Raw genomic sequence first — 18,025 nt, forward strand, 5'->3', positions numbered from 1 at the left:
TATTTTGCAATGATACATCTGAAAGGGGTTAATTTCTAAAATATATAAAGAACAAATACAGCGTAACAAAGAGAAGACACAATCCAATGAAAAAATGGCCAAAGGACCTAAATAGACACTTCTCCAAAGAGGAGATATAGATGGCCAAGAAACATATAAAAAAAAAAATGCTCAAAGTCACTAATCATCAGAGAGATGCAAATTGAAACAACAATCACCTCACACCTGCCAGCATGGCTACCATTAACAAATCAACAAATGACAAGTGTTGGTGAGGCTGTGGAGAAAAGGGAACCCAAGTACATTGCTTGTGGGAATACAGACTGGTGCAGCCACTTCATGATCTTAAATATAAAAGGTAATAAAATAATGTTATAAAAGTAATAAAATCAGATCTGAAGCTAGTCTTATGACACAAGGAAATAATTTAATTGTTTAATATATTTTTATTGATTTCAGAGAGGAAGGGAGAGGAAGAGAGAAATAGAAACATCAATGATGAGAGAAAATCATTGATTGGCTGCCTCCTGCATGTCCCACATGCATGTGCCCTGAGCAGGAATCAAACTGTGACCTCCTGGTTCATAGGTCTACACTCAACCACTGAGCCATGGTGGTCAGGCACAAGGAAATAATTTATACTTGGGGAACAGTTGTCAGTGTTTGTAGAAATTTATGACTAAAATTCAGAGACTTGGCCTATTATTTTTGGCATAAAATAATAATTAAAAATGATGTTTATTTTTTTGCATTTTTGTGATTTATGTTCTTTTGCTTTTTATTTTATTTTTTTCCTAGAAAAAAACAAACAACCAGAGGAATTTATATGCTAGTGTCAGGATAGCAGTGGGAAAGGTTGGAGATGTGGACAGTTATAAAGAGTGGGTTCTGAATTACATGCAACAGTCCACAGGGTCATGTCTGGGGCCTCACGAGATGACGGGTCATTTTGGCTGACGTGTCTGGTACCTGTTCTCCTGATCTTCCCCTCAGACACCCAAGCACCCAAGGTCAGTGAGAGCTGGCCACACCCTAGATACCTGCCAGACTTGTCTTCGGACTTGACAGAAAGACAAGACAATGCAGCTCCTTGGCTTTGTGCACAGCTGTCACACAGTGATCTTTCTTGCCTAATGGTGGGGTCTGGGGTGAAAGTCACTATGGGACACACTTTGGCTTCATGGTAAACTTCGGGTAGTCACTTATTCATGTGCAGACATGGTCTTCACCACCACTCAGGTGTCTGTCAGGACCTCCCCAGGCGGTCTGGCCAAAGAATGAGGCACATAACGCTCCTTCTGAGCCACAGTTCAACAGTGGTGTCTATTTTCTGGTCTTGCTCCTTGGGACCCAGCTGCTTTTCAGCTCCGCACTGGACACTGATTCCAAAGATGCTTGGCCTTCTGGATCCACACTGAAGGTCTCTCAAATTTCTTCCACTTTCATGCCAATCTCAGGGCAGAAAATTCAGCCAGATGCAGAGCCATGGGCAGCAAACAGGAAAGCCAGAGTGATGGCTGGGCAAGAAAGAGCCCGCAAGTAGCACAATGCAAGGCCAGAGGACATTCAAGAAGGGGAGGGGCTTGCAGCAAGCTGTTGCCCCAACTCACAGTTTAGGGGAGGCCTTAAGCCTGACGGACACAGAGATGTCTGCTGTCTGACACCTCTTGCAGCGGAGCCTACTGGGTTGTGGTTCCTCTGTGGAGAGTGGTGGGTTTCCTGCTCTGCTTTGACCTCTGTGCCTGTAATGGAGGCCAGGTTACATCTCAGTCCACAGTCTTGAGGAGCACCACGCTGGCCAGCCAGTCAGGCCATAGAACTCAGCCCCTCTGCTGGGGGGCCTCTGAGTTCCACAGGAAGGCCCCAGGGAGGGACTGAGCAAGGGAAGGGGGCTTCCTTCTTCTGGGAAAAGTTCAGGGAGAAACTACTGTGGGCTGGAAGGATCTGTGGCCCAAAACACAGCAGAGTCCAAAAGAATGGGACAAATAGCCTAAAAATGACAAATCTTGTTGCTGGTTTAAAAACAGATGATTCAGAAAGAATATATGCACCCCTATGTTCATAGCAGCACTATTTACTATAGCTAAGATTTGGAAACAGTCTAAGTGCCCATCAGCAGATGAGTGGATTAGAAAACTGTGGTACATATACACAATGGAATACTATGCTGCTGTAAAAAGGAAGGAACTCTTACCATTTGCAACAGCACAGATGGACCTAGAGAGCATTATGTTGAGCGAAATAAATCAATTAGAGAAAGATACATATCACATGATCCCACTCATTTTGGAATATAATAAACAACATAAACCATTGAACAAAAACAGATCCAGAGACAGTGAAGCATCAATCAGACCGTCAAACCTCAGAGGGAAGGCAGGGGAGGGTGGGGGGAAGGGGGAGAGATGAACCAAAGGGCTTGTATGAATGCATATAAGCCTAACCAATGGACACAGACAACAGAGGGGTGAGGGCATGAATGGGGGTCGGGGGGGGGGGAATGGGGAGATAAGAACACATATGTAACACCTTAATCAATAAAGAAAAAACAAAACAAAACAGATGACTGTTGCTGTTGCTTGATTTTGTTTACTCCTTTTAAAACCACTCATTTTTAAAAGGTAAAGGGGCTGGGGAGGTTCAGCCCCTTCATTCTGACCCTTTCTGGGCACCAGGAGGCCTCGGGTGCACACCTGCTGCTCTCTCCTTGCCTGGGCTCCAGCCACCCAAGCCTGGGCATCGCGGGGACAAGACTTGCTCTGCTTCCCAGCAGCAATTCCTTCTCCCCATCAAACCAGAACATGGAGGATGGGGAGTCCAAAGACTAAAATGCAGAGATTTCCAGAGCAGAAGGCCTAGCACTGGGCCCTCTGAGAAGGAATGGGGCGGGTCCACCCACAGCTGCAGCTTTGGAACTGACGCTGACCATTATGAAGGAAGCCTGCAGGGCACAGCCCCCTTTCCCTGGGGCCCTGTTGATACCTCTGTCTGAGACTGTCCACTGTCAGCAGCTTCCCAAGGAAAGAAAGTTCTGGTTGGTAATGAATAGTGACCTCAGGGGCAGGAAGGTGGCAAGAGGGGAAACGGTGCATGTTCTAAAACCCGTCAGCCCCAGGGTGCAAGAGCAGGGATGCATGAACAACCCAAAAGGCAGAATCTCTCCTGGGGAAGGTTTGGTGAAGCTCAGGATCCTCCCAGTGAAGCCTGCTGGGAGTAGGCGCTCACTCCTCTGGGTGTGGGAGGAGCCCCGGAGTGGGAGCAGGGAGAGAGAAAGCCCAGGCTGGCAGTAGGGTGTGTAGGCCGGGGCAGCTGGAATTGGTTGATGACCTTGTTTTCCGCAGGGTAGGGCTCCTCCGTCTTAGACAGCAGCTGCAGCGCCTGCTCCTCCTTCTCTGTTGGGTGGTGGCCTGGCGCAGAAGGTTGGCTGCTGTGGCCAGGAATGAGGCTCCGCCAGCTCCTGCCACCAGGTGGAAACTGACAGCAAAGGTGCCATTCACCTGAGAACCATGGTACTTCTTATGCTGCTGCTACTGGGCCAGGCTGAGTTCGGAAGCCCAGTAGGAAAAGCCGAGGAGGGTAGCACACTGCAGGGATGTGAGGATGTGGGCACAGCGATGGGTGGCCTTCAGGGCTGGATGCTTGGGCCCAAAGGCATCAGAAGGAACACAAGAGACGACACAGGATGCCCAGGGAGCAGATGGCGGCAATGAGCGCAGGAGCAGCACTGTCTGGAGACTCATGCAGACATCTTTCAGCAGGTCCGGGTGCACAGGGCCCAGTACGTCGGAGACCCCCAGCTCCTGGGGGGAACACACGCCACCATGGATGTGCAACCAGACAGGCTCGGCGAGGTCAGCTTACAGCGCTGTGATGGACAAGGCGCCAGGCAGGGCGAGGCCAGGCTACGCTCCGGCTGCTGGGGCAGAGCACTATCTCCTGGGCTCCTCCGCCAACGCCCACCTAGTCCTGTGTCTCTGGGGGTGAATATGCCCTGGGCTGCCGCCTTTGCTCCTGGTCGCGGATGCTCACTGACTTATGGGGGGCACGCAGAGTCTGCCAGTCAGCAGGCTCAGGGATGGCGCCGCTGGTCCCTGGGGCTCCTCAGCTGCCCCAGGCCGAGCGTCCCAGGCCCTAAACCCACTGCCCAAAATAATTTTTATTTTATTTCAAAATTTAAAATTTATTTTCTATCCATTCAGTCTCATATCTTATATTGCAAGAGAGTTGTTTTAACATGCTCTTGGCGTAAAGGATAAAAGAAGTTAAAAGATAAATACTTTTTAATGTACTTCTGGGCATTAAGAACATGAACAGTTCCCTAATACGTTAATTTGCTAGTAATTTTCTTCTGATGAAGACATGTGCTGGGGGCTGTGATCTAGAAACATGGCCATGGTAATGTGATGATTTCCATGAGCTATACATCAACATTAGCTTCATTGCATCCCAGTGACAATTTTCAAACTTGTTCTACACCCCAAAATACCCAGAACCTTTTGAACCTCCCTTTGACAATAGTTATTCACCAGGTAACAATTCTCAAATGGGAGTGGGAGTGTGGCACATATTAAAATTTCTTGGAAGTGAGAGTTGAATTGCCTCACATGTCATTTTGCCTTAGAACATTTACTTCCAACACAATCTCTGATGTTCCTAATCAGGAGGATCTTGAAAGTATTGGTCCATTGCTCTGTAGTATTTCTATTTATAAGGCTTTGATATCTATCTGTCTATCGATCAATCATCTATCTATAACCTATCCATTCATTCATTCAGAAAAATATGTTAGTCTCATGTTTCAAGTATCATACTATCAATTTAGAACACAGCGATTAATTTGACACAAGCCATAGTTTTTATAGGCTTTAGGAAAGAGATACTTGTAAATGAATAGTTAAGTTTTATGGAGCAGCAGTCAGCAGGTCTAGGGACTAAAGAAGGCTTTTTAGAGGAATTGATTTTTAATCTCAATTTTGAAGAATGAGTGACTTCAGCACACAAAAACAGTGCAATAGATATTCCAAAAAGATGAGGATAAAGGGAAAGGGCATCTAGAAAAGAGAGAGTATAAACATTTAGCAAATTATAGCTAATCCCAATTATAGCATCTGCAGTTCCTGGAGCATGTGGTAGAATATAAGACTAGGGAGATTAGTTGAGAGAAGAGCATCTTCTCACACCCAAGTGTGAACACAGTAAATCTAAAACGGGTTGCAGAATTTGTGTGATTCCAATGCAACCGGGAGTTGAAGAATCAAAACTTGGATTTATGGACCACTCCCATAGGTAATGGAAACACAATATATAAACATAGAGAATATGATCAAATAAGAATAAAGCATGATTCTTGCATTTAAGAGCCTCATATGGAATTCATTAAAATGAAATGTAAGTAAGCATATACAATTACCATGGGAAGAGGCAGGGAAGGAACTTAATTTGTTCTATAGTGAGTCACAGTAGTTTCTGAGAGGTGACACATAATGTCAGTCCAGAGGATAAGTAGGAGGCACTGAGACAGAAGTGAGGGGCATGGTATTAAGTGTTTGTACATAGAAGAAATGCAAGGAAAGGTACTGAGATATTTTGTAGGTGAGATAGTATGCAGTAGTTTTTATCATTGTGTAACAATTTAGTGACTTAAAACAGCATACATTTCTTATCTCAGTAGTTTCCATGGGTCAGAAGCACAAGCAACTTTTATATGGGTCCTCTGCTCAGTATCTCACACGGCTTCACTGTAAGACTTGACTGGACTGCCTTTGTTCATTGGTGTCCTCTTCCAAACATTTTTTCTTTATTGATTAAGGTATTACATATGTATCCTTAACCCCCCATTGCCCCCCATCCCCACTCATGCCCTCACTTCCCTAGTGTCTCTGCCCATTGGTTATGCTTATATGCATGAATACAAGTCCTTTGGTTGATCTCTCCCCTTTACCCCCACCCTCCGCTACCTTCCCTCTGAGGTTTACGGTCCGATCGATGCTTCTCTGTCTCTGGAACTGTTTTTGTTCATCTGTTTATGTTGTTCATTATAATCCACAAATGAATGAGATCATGTGATATTTATCTTTCTCTGACTGGCTTATTTCATTTAGCATAATGCTCTCCAGTTCCATCCATGCTGTTGCAAATGGTAAGAATTTCTTCTTTTTTTACCGCAGCGTAGTATTCCACTGTGTAGATGTACCACAGTTTTCTAATCCACTCATCTGCTGATGGGCACTTAGGCCATTTCCAAATCTTAGCTATGGTAAATTGTGCTGCTATGAACATAGGGTGCATATATCCTTTCTGATTGGTGTTCCTGGTTTCTTGGGATATATTCCTAGAAGTGGGATCACTGGGTCAAATGGGAGTTCCATTTTTAGTTTTTTGAGGAAACTCCATATTGTTCTCCACAGTGGCTGCACCAGTCTGCATTTCCACCAGCAGTGAATGAGGGTTCCTTTTTCTCCTCATCCTCGCAAACACTTGTCATTTGTTGATTTGTTGATGATAGCCATTCTGACAGGTGTGAGATGGTACCTCATTGTCATTTTGATTTGCATCTCTTGGATTATTAGTGACTTTGAGCATGTTTTCATATGTCTCTTGGCCTTCCTCATGTCCTCTTTCAAAAAGTAGCTATTTAGGTCTGTTGACCATTTTTTTTACTGGGTTGTTAATATTCCTTTTGTTAAGTTGTATGAGTTCCCTGTAAATGTTGGAGATTAAGCCCTTATTGGTGATAACATTGGCAGATATGTTCTCCCATGCAGTGGGCTTTCTTATTGTTTTGTTGATGGTTTCTTTTGCTGTGCAAAAGATTTTTTTATTTTGATGTAGTCCCATAGAATTATTTTGATGTAGTCCCATAGAATTTATTTTCTTTCAGTTGTAGTACTGAGGTCCCTATTGTCTTACTGAATGTCAGCTGAGCTCTAGTCTCTTTGGGACTCCAATTTATTGCTATAGAGCTTATGTCTTCAAAGCCCACAGGAGAATCTCTTGCTCCAGACTGCTAGTAATGAGAATGTCTATCCAAACACTCTTGCAATATAATGTAATAAAATTAACAGAATGACAGTCTGGCTGGCATGGCTCAGTGGTTGAGCATTGAACTGTGACCCAGAAGGCCACAGTTTGATTCCTGGTCAGGGCAGATACCCAGATTGCAGGCTCAGTCCCCAGTGTGAGGCATGCATGAGGCAGCCAATCCATGATTGTCTCTCATCATTGATGTTTCTATCTCTCTCCTTCTCCCTTCCTCTCTGAAATCAATAAACATATATTTTTTTTTAAAAAAGAGAGAGAATGACATCCTATCACTTTTGTCATGTTTTTTTTTTTTTTTTTTTTTTTTTTTTTTTTTTTTTTTTTTTTTTACTAGAAGCAAGTAACAAACTCCCACTGTACTCAAACACCATTGGGGTTTATCTTAGAATCCTGCCTACCACAGAGTGTCAGGAGTTAGTAAGGATGATAGCCATAGGTTTGAGAAGACAGGCTTGACTTTGAAGTAAGAACACTTTGTATAGAAGCAAATGTAAAACAAAAGAGAGTAGGACACATTCTAGTACATTCTAATGCATAAAGGATGGAGTTTATACTCTATTATTATAACTTTTAGGCACAGAATATAACCTACAGAGCTAGTGGCATTCTGATTAAGAAGCTAATTTAGGTCTCTTCTTTCCACTCCCAGCAATTCTGTGACTGGTTGTTTGGATGTATGTTGTAACCACAGTCTGTAGGTATATTGTAAATGTTCTGTTTCTGTTGAATAGTTAAAGCATAAAAGATAGATAATATTACTCATTAATGAAATATGGGTATTACAAACCATGCTCAACACTGTACTTAATCTAAACTTATTATATTGACATTTTTCATATACATTCACTATTAGCATTTACATTTGCTGAGGGAATATGGAAAAACATGTTCCTGCTATTTGCAAAAAATCATTAGTACAAGGCAATGTAGATCAAAGGGGAGTGTTCAACAGAACAGATGTAAATAATTCAAAATGAAGTTAATAAGGAAGGACCACATTTTTCTTACAGAAAATTTTAAATCAATGTCCTAATAAAGCCATTAATAGCAAAATCTTCAAACAGGATTGGATTTTACTAAAATAAAAACTACTATTTGGACATTGGGCAAAACTTGAGATGAAAACCTACAATTTACTAAGTGAAAATGGGGAGAAAGTTTAAAATCAGTAACTGTGAATTATACTGTTCCAAAGTTTTCCACTATTTAATTGTATATACCAATTATAAAATAGACAAAATTTTTAAAATAAACATTTATTTTTAGTTTCTAGGCTTCTATTTTTATCTCAATAATAGCTAATAACATCTTTCCACAGGGGTTTGATATAGAAGAAACTTCCTTTAAATCATTTAAAAATCAGAGAATCTAGACACTTTGATCCTGTGTGTAACTCATAGAAAATTTCCTCTTAATATTTTATATAGTAAATATTTTATATTTTCCTATAGAAACCGCACTCATTGATGACTTTCTTAGAGTATGCTAGTGTAAGCATTGATCACAAGGCTTAAGTCAGGTTAAGTTCCCCACCCCTCTTCCCCCCAAGACCCTCTTAATTCTCATTTTATAAATTATAAATGACCTGGGAGTGAATATAAGTATCAAATCATTTTCTAAAAACCCTCCCATTTTCCTGTGATAATATAGCCCATGCTTCATTACATTGCACCCTCTCAGTTCCCCCACATTACAGACATTTTTATCACTCCTCTCTACTGGTCAAGAGCCTGAAGCACAAGATCTCCATTTTGTATATTACAAAATAGGAACTTCACTCTAGGTCCATTTGAACTAAGAACCTATTCTAATTACTTCCCAAACTCCATTCTTTGTCTGAATAATAGCTCTGAATGAATTATAAGAGTACCAAATTCTTGACACCTCAGCTGGAGGGCTGGCCAGGCATAGGCAGTGGTCTAAAACCCTTTGAGCTGGTCACTTTGGACCAATCCCAGAAGTATGGCAGAAATATTGTCATTCCCTATGTCAGCCACCACATTAAAATTTGGGCAAGCACTGTTCCCAGCTCAAGCATTGTTCCCAGCTCAGAGAATACCATTGTGAATTGCACAGACAAGAAATTGGATGTTATGGAATTTAGATCTTAGGACAGCATGGGATATTTTTTTAAGAAGTAAATAAAATATGTCATAAATATACAAAAGTAAATATTTTAAAAATGCAAGCTGAAGTATTGTTAATTTTTAAGCAGTATCAGTTTCAGAAAATTTAACATTAATAAAATAGCATTATCTACTACGGAGCCCATATTAAAACTTCATCATTTATGTTATTGATGCTTTTATAGACTTGTCTCAGTATATTATGTATTGCATATAATTGAGATGCCATTTATTTAACTCTGGTTTAAAATAGAACATTTTCCCACTTTTTATTTTATCTATACTAATAAAAGGGTAATATGCTAATTAGACTGAACATCTTCCAGACATCCTTCTGTAGAAAGCCACGGTGGCAGAGGCCGAGGCAGAGGTGGTTAGGGGCAATCAGGCATGCAGTTAGGGGTTATCAGGCAGGCAGGCAGGTGAGCAGTTAGGAGCCAGCGGTCCTGGATTGGAGAGGGTGCAGGCCTGGTTGAGGGATCCCCTCCCATTCATGAATTTTGTGCACCGGGCCTCTAGTTTTTTATAATAGTTTATTGATTTTTATAGAAAGAGGAAGGGAGAGGGAGAGAGAAAAACACTGATGGGAGAGCATAACATGGATCAGCTGCCTCCTGCATGCCCCCTGACAGGGATTGATCCGATAACTCTGGCATGGGAGAATTGAACCATCAATCTTTGGGTGCATGGGATGATGCCCAACCAACTGAGCCACATTGGCCAGGGCCCTACTTTTTTACTTATATGCTATCAACATTTTTGAGGAAACTAGACCAGTTGTTTTTGGGCATGTTTATCAATTTGAATTTTTCTGGTTAGTTTCTCAGATATAGACTCAAATTAATGTTTTTAAATAAGGATACTACTTAGGTTACATTGCCTATTGTATGTCCTTTCCAGGGATTCACACTTGGAAGTACAGAATGTCAGTTTATCTCAGTTTATCAAGGTACCAGACAGCTGCATCCAGAGACTTAAGCTTCCAAGCTCCCTCAAACCAGTTAGCAGAATTCATTTCCTCGGAGCTGTATTACCATGGTCCCATTTTTTAGAAAACTGTTAGTCTGAGATCACTCTCAGATCCTTGAGAGTGTGACATTGAAAACAAGGAGAAAGCATGCCAGGGCAGAATGCAAGATTTTACTTATGACACTAAAAGTAAGTCACAGTCTTGACAGGTGTGGGTTACCTAATAATATTTCTCATGGGTGTCCAGCATGTGCCCAATGGTAAAACTGGTGTGCTATTCATTATCTATAAAGGTATCAGTGTATATATCTGTGTACATATATTTATACCTGTATAGATCTGTTATTATTTTTATATTGCAAATGCACATGCATGTTGATTAGAACATAATATAATCATATAAATAAGAAAATGTAAAACCACTGTTAATAATAATATCCAGGAAATAAAATAGTTAACCGCTGAGGATATATTCCAGTTATTTTGTTTTCTATTTATGTTGGCGCACACACACTGATTTGGTTGAGAATGATATGATTCTAAGTTTTAGCCTCCTTTTTTTTTTAAAAAAAATCCTCACCTGATGATATTTTTCCATTGATTTTTACAGAGACTAGAAGGGAGGGGGAGAGACAGAGAGAGAAACATTGATGTGAAAGAGACACATCAATTGGTTGCCTCACCCAAGCACCCCAACTAGGACCAGAATTGAGTGTGCAGCTGAGATATGTGTCCTTGACCAGAATCAAACTTGGGACACTCAGTCTGCAGGCTGACTCTATCCACTGAGCCAAACTGGCTAGGGCATTTAGCCTCCTTTTTAACAGCCTATGTTTTATATTGTAAATCTCTCCTGTGTCACGTAATGGTCTTACATTTCATTATATAAATTACTTTATAGTGACCCTCTAGAGCAGAGGCTACTTAGGTGTTCACTATTCAAATTGCCCATTCTGGACTTGCAGGAAAACTAAATTGTCCAGTCTAAAGTATGTGCCTGACTAATTTTGAAATACTACATATGCCACTAGGATAGTGGAATAGGTAAACTGGCAGTGATGTTTCGGCAAATGTCAAGGCCAGTATTGTAAATAGATTGAATAAAATCCTTGTCTGTGTATTGCTTGGTAAAAGAACCATCCTAATTTGTCATTGTTATTAAACAAGCAAAAATATACAAACAAACCATGTGGCCTTCAGACAAGCATTTATTAAAACGTAAGCTCCTCTTCTGGGAGGTGGAACATTGGGAAAAGTTTAATTGGTGCTGTCATCATTGTCCTGAACCAGTAGACTATTTGTGTTAGGTGGGCAATTATTTCTGAACTTCCCAATCCAGTCCTCACTATTTGAACAATTGATAGGTACAGAAATATCAATGTGAAAAGCTGTGCTGAAAAATGAGACAATATATAAGGACCATCCAGGGAGTCAATAAAATAACAACAAAGAAAAACCCTAAATCCCTCATGTTATTCTTGTGAAAAACATGAACTCACGCATGTGACACATTTTCCCTAAAATATCCTTCAGCTAAAAAGTCAGGAAACTGGCAAGTTAGCACTTCTGTGTGCTTTAGAGAAATGACCTTACTAGCCTTTCATTTTCTTTCCTGCAGTTTCGCTCACTGTTTTCCAGCTATGGTTTTTTTTAGTTGGCATGCCATGCAAACCAATGTTGTTCCTTTTGCTTATGATTTCTCCTTGACATTTACCTTTCCATCCATGATCTGTTTTCCCGAGCAGCAGGGCTTTCCTCTCCTTCTGTGTCACAATAATAAGATCAAAAGGGTGGACGTGGGATGCTCAGAGCCTGGTCTTCTATACTGAGTTCAGCCGCCAAGGTTAGGTCTATTATTATTTTACATTTACCACCTTTTGAGTTGTGCCTGTGGAAAAAGAAATAAATGTCTTCTAAATTCATATTTTCCTTCTACCTTCCTTCTCCATTTTTCTGCAGCATGAATGGCCAGAAAAACAAATATTATTTTGACAGCGGGTTCCTACTAATATATATAGGCTGGGTTTTGTACACAACAATTATTCTTGAGTTAGCCAGTTTTAAAAAACAGTTAACAGAGAAAAATCACACACATGTTTAAAGTGATATAGTTAAACCTTTTTTCTTCAGCTGTTTCTTTCTCTTGCTGTGAGCAAACATTTATTATAAATGTCAGAGAAAGAACATGTCCTGAGAGATTCTTGTCCTTTCAGTTTGAATGTTATGGCTGTTCTTTTGAGGCAGACTGTTGCAATGTTTTATATTTGGGCTAAAATATGAATTTTATTTGGCCTGAAATTCTCCTGAAACCTTATGTGTTTCACCTTGGAGAAGTACTTTATGTAGATAATATAGCTATTTTAACTTTAACAAATGTAAGTTGCTCCCCTCAGAATCATCTGTTTATAGCTTGTAGTATATCCTCCATGGTCTAACTTCCTCTTATGCTAACTAGAACACTGTGTGGGCAGCTATGTTAGTCAGCAGAATTACTAATCCATGGGGATGAGCAATATGTCTCAACATTTTCCAATGCCTATATACACATAAATCACTTTAAAATTCTCTTGGATATTTTTTCAGAGAAATGAGGAAAATGTAAAAACATGGAGAACATTTAGAACTTGTGTTAATTCCAAACAGTTTAAAAATAATACAATGAACTATATGGGGATTTCAATTTGGAAAAATGCATAATAGTGGAGGAATTTATATATTTCAATGAATCAACAGTTTGGTATTTCAACCATAATAGCTGAGGGCTAATTTGAGATGATTGTAGAGTTAATTGGGGAGGATGCCAGGGTACAATTTTTTATTTTTGTTTTTCATAGGATTGTAATTTTAAAATAATATTCTCAGGAATTTTGTTATAATTTAATTGACACATTTAGCTATCAAATTTGTATTAATGCCTCTTGATTAAGATTGATATACAAAGTTTTAGGAGATGAAAGCTTACAATAAAATGGAAAGTTATAAAAATAAGGAGCAATATTATTTCCTGTTTCTTTGAAGTACTTTTCAAAATGTATTGGTTCTTTTGAGCAAAATACTGTGTGTGTGTGTGTGTGTGTGTGTGTGTGTGTGTGTGTGTGTGTGTGTTAGATTGCTTTACTGGCTCGATACCTCAACCATCATTTCAACCATATATTTACTATAGCCTCGTGTTGAGTGAAGTATATTTTCTACCCTTGACTTTGGAATGGATTATGTGACTTGCTTTAAGAAGTTGAAAGAGTCAGGAATGACTGCATGGCATTTACAAATCACAGATTTAAGATGCCTTGTTTTGTTTTGTGGGTTTTTTTTTCATGTTTTCTCAGTCTGCCATCATCATAAGAAGCTGGGCTACTTAGAGCATGGATGAGAGACATATGAGGCAGAGCCACCCGATATTACCCACAGTTCTTTGGTAGGATGCATATCAGTTCTAGCCACTCCTTATGAAATGGATTCATCCAGTTGGTCCTTGCTTAAAACAGCCTAGCTCTACAAAGTTGTGTATGTGTGAGAATAAATGATTCTCACTAGGAATTGATTTAACAGTGTTTATAAGGTATAATTGACATGCAAGAAACACCATATATTTAAAGTACACATTTGGATGAGTTTTGCCATATGTATACATCCATAAAACCATCATCACAAATTGCCAATACCAGATAATGAACATAATCAAACTCACAATTACAGACTTTGCTCACACTCCTTTGTTTGTTTGTCCTTCCCACAGATCATTGCCCACCTCATCTACAGGGAACTACAGATCTTCATTTTATGACTATAGTGATATTTCACACAGTTTTATCTAAATGAAATCATGGAGTAGCTACTCTTTTTCTTATCTATCTTTTTTTGTCAGCAAAATTATTTTGAGAATCATTGATGTAGTAGCATATATCAATAGTTCTGAGTGGTTTTATAGTATTGTGTAGATATCCCATAATTGTCCCATTTATTAACCTTTAGATCACTGTGTTGTTTCCAGTTTAGGGGCTATTAAAATTAAAGCTGCTACAAACCTTCAAGTACAGTATTTGTATAAATATATTCTTTCCTTTCTCTCAAGTAAATGCCTAGGAGTAGAATGATTGAGGTATGTGGTAGATGTGTGTTTAACTTTTTTTAAAAATTTCCAGACTGTCTACCTACCAAGGTGGTTTTACCAATTTACATTCCCAACAGTAGTGTAGGAGAGTTCCAGTCTATCCATATGCTGGGCAACTTGACATGGTCAGTCTTTAAAATTTTAGACACCTCTGGTATATAGTGATATATCTGTGAAATTTTAATTTACTTTTCACTAATGAAATGGGAAGTGTGCCTATTTGTCATTCATATATCTTCTTTGGTGAAGTGTCCAAAACTTTGTCTACTTTAAATTATTAGTGAGTTTTCCGAGTTCCTTCTATATTCTGGATACAAGTATTTTGCCAGGTTTGAGATTTGCAAATTTTTCTCCAGTGTCTGACTCATCTTTATATCCTCTTAGTAGTGTTTTATGAAGATGACACATTTTTTAATATTGTTGAAGTTAAATTTATCAATTTGCTCTTTCATGAATAGTACGTTTTCTTTTAAATCTGAGAAATTATTGCAAAAGCCAAGGTTCCATTTCCCCCTATGTTTTTAACTACAAATTTTTTAGTTTTAGGCATTAAGTTTGAGGCTATGATTCATTTGAGGTAAGTATTTTGTATGTATGTATGTACGTATGTTATAAGTTAAATTTTTTTGGATTTTTGTTTATTTGTTCATTTTGCATATTGTTATTCAATAGTTTGTCATCATTTGTTGAAGATATTGTCTCTTCCTCATTGAATTGCCCTAACATTTAGAAAAAAGTCAGATTGGACTGTATTCAGTTTTATTGTTCTATTTATCTTAACTCTAAAACCACACTGCTTTACTTATGGTAACTTTGTAATGAAACTTGATATCTGATTTTGTTAGACCTATTATTTTATTCTACTTTTTCAATTTTATTTTTAATATCTTATATGCCCTTACAAATGAATATAAATCTTAGAATAAGCCTGTCTATTACTTCAAAAAAACATACTGACATTTTAATTGGTATTTCATCAACTCTATAGTTAGAATTGTGCAGAACTGACCTCTTAATATTGATTCTTCTGATTCATGAACATGGTAAATTTATCCATTTATTTAGGTCTTCTTTATGCTAATCTGTGTTTCCATTAATTTCTCTCATCCACATCTTCATTTTTATAGTATAGAGCTAATACACATCTTTTGACAAATTTATCCCTAACTGTATCGTATTTAAGATGCTTATGTAAATGGTATTGTTTTAAAATTTTAATTTCTGATTGTTGGTGTATAACATACATTTGATTATTTGTATATTGGTCTGAAGCATGCAAACTTATTAAGCTCACTTATTAGTGCTAGTAGCTTTAATGTAAATTCAGTAGGATCTTCTACATTGGCAATTATTGACATTATGTCTTTGGCTAATAAAGATTTCTTTCTTTATTGACTACATGCCTATAATTTCTTTTTCTCTTATATTTTTTCAAACACTAGATCTGCTGATGCCACGTGGAAAAGAAGTGATGAGAGTAAATGCCCTTTTCTTTTTCCTGATGTTCAGAGAAACGTTCACTTTTTTGCCATTAAATGTGACTTTAGTTGTATTGCCTGAAATCCTTTTGTCAGGTGTATACACTGCTTCTATTTTCAGTTTGCTGAGAGATTTCAAAAGAATCAGGTGCTAAATTTTGTAAACTAATTATTTTTGTCATCTCTTGAGATGATCCGTTTTCTCTCTTAAATGGTGAATTAAGTTAATTGATTATAGAATGTTAAACTTTGTATTTTGGGAATAAATAATTTATTTGTCAATGTGACAGGATCACAGCATTCTCAGATATTTGGTCAAACCTTATTGTGTGTCTTTTGATGACAGTGTTTTGGATGACATTAACATTTATTTTATTATTTATTTATTTTTTATTATTATTATTTTTATTTAAATCATCCATATACTGAGTCAAGCAGGTTGCCCTCCCAATGTGATGGAACTTATCCAATCCTTTGAAGGCTTAGCTAAAACAGAAAGCCTGGCCCTCCCCTGAGAAAGAATCCCTTTTGCCTTATTGCCTTTGAACTAAAACAATGGGTTTTATCCTGCCTTCCAACTTGAATTCAAACATTGGCTCTTCCTGGATCCCAATCCTACCAGCCTTTGGATAAGAACTATATCATCAGCTTTCCTGGTTCTCAGGCCTTCGGACTGAGACTGGAACTAAACATCACATTTCCTGGGTCTCCAGCTTGCTGACTCAGATATTGAAGGACCTCACAACATATGCTATTATTGTCATACATCTACTACATATGTATATAAATTCTACAATGCATTATTATATTTTTAAAAACAATTATCTGTGACAGGATTAAAAATATAAGAAGATATTTTATATTTACTCACACATTTACATTTGTTGTGTTGATATAAACTTCCACCTGAAATTATTGTCCTTCTTCCTGAAGGAATTCTCTTTGATATTTATAATATTGCAGATCTGCTAGTTATTAATTATTTCAGCTTTTGTATATCTGAAAATGTCTTTATATTGATTTAAGTTTTTAAACAAATTTTATTGGATATATAATGTTAGATCACCAGGGTTGTTTTGTTTTGTGTGTGTGTGTGTGTGTGTGTGTGTGTGTGTGTGTGTTTAGTGCTTTAAAAATGTTGCTTTAAGTCATTTATTTAAGGAATAAATAAACAGCAGTTCCAAGATTTAAAAAAAAGAAAAGAGATGCTGTTTCTTTGTTTTCTAACTTGCTTTTGATGAGCAACCTGCTATTATCATTATTTTTGTTCCACTGTATGTAATATCTTTTTATCTAATTTTAAGATGACCTGTTTATCTCTAATTTTAAACAATAAGATTAATTGTACTTCTTGCATGGAGTTCATTAAACATGTTGCATATGGGGGTTTCTGTTTTTTAACAAATTTGGAAAATCTAGCCAATATTTTTTTCAAATATATTTTGTAGCCCTCCTTGTCCCTCAAAGACTCTAATCATACTTGTATCATCTCTTGAAGTTATGTCACTGCTTACAGTGGTATTTCTCTAAGCCATTGATTCACATGAGTACAAGTTAAGGTTTTGAGTTACTTATATCATTCAGATTTTTGTTATTTCTTTTTATACTATTAAACAAAGCAGTAACTACTGGAATACATTGGGTTATGTTTATTTTAAGACTATACTGTTTGCAATATTTATTATGGATATCAGACCCTTTTATTTTCAAATAAATATTATTCTGAATAATATTATTCATCAGTATACATTTCATTGTCATGAATATGCTTCAGTGAATGAATAAACATATTTTCTATTAAATGAATGATAATGTTACTGGCTTAGAAATCTGCTGTCGCAATAAAACACTCGATACCATTAAGCTATATTGGCAATATTTTCATATTATCAGGCTGTCACAAAGAGATAATATATGGAATGCACTGAAATATAAATTGCTGAAGCTAAGAACTTAAATATTTTTATTTGATTAGGTCTGAACATAAGAGACTCATGATGCTAATTACACCCTTAGTGTTGGATGTTTGTTCTTACATTGTCACTGTCTATGGTCCTCAGTATTTTTTCTTTGTGTGTTTTTGTTGTTGTTTGTTTGTTTTTGGGTGGTCCTCAATGTTTGTATTCACCATGATTATTATATATATTCTTTCTATTCTGAGGCCAGAACCAAAGTCATTGAATCCTATTCTATCTGTACATTTGAGAGAACTACATGATATAAATAGTAAGTAAGGCAGAAATGGGAAGGTTGATTTATTTTATCAGATATGTACTATTATTCCTCTGGAAAGAAATAAT

At 37.9% G+C, this 18,025-nt stretch overlaps 1 pseudogene; it reads right to left on the reverse strand.

Annotated features, from left to right (window-relative positions):
* Positions 1-3,183: 3,183 nt before the first annotated feature.
* On the reverse strand, positions 3,184-15,605 carry LOC118660176 (annotated as a pseudogene).
* Between the last annotated feature and the right edge of the window lie 2,420 nt (positions 15,606-18,025).

The sequence above is a fragment of the Myotis myotis genome, unplaced genomic scaffold (genome assembly GCF_014108235.1).
Source record: "Myotis myotis isolate mMyoMyo1 unplaced genomic scaffold, mMyoMyo1.p scaffold_m19_p_7, whole genome shotgun sequence".
Classification (NCBI taxonomy): Eukaryota; Metazoa; Chordata; class Mammalia; order Chiroptera; family Vespertilionidae; genus Myotis; species Myotis myotis.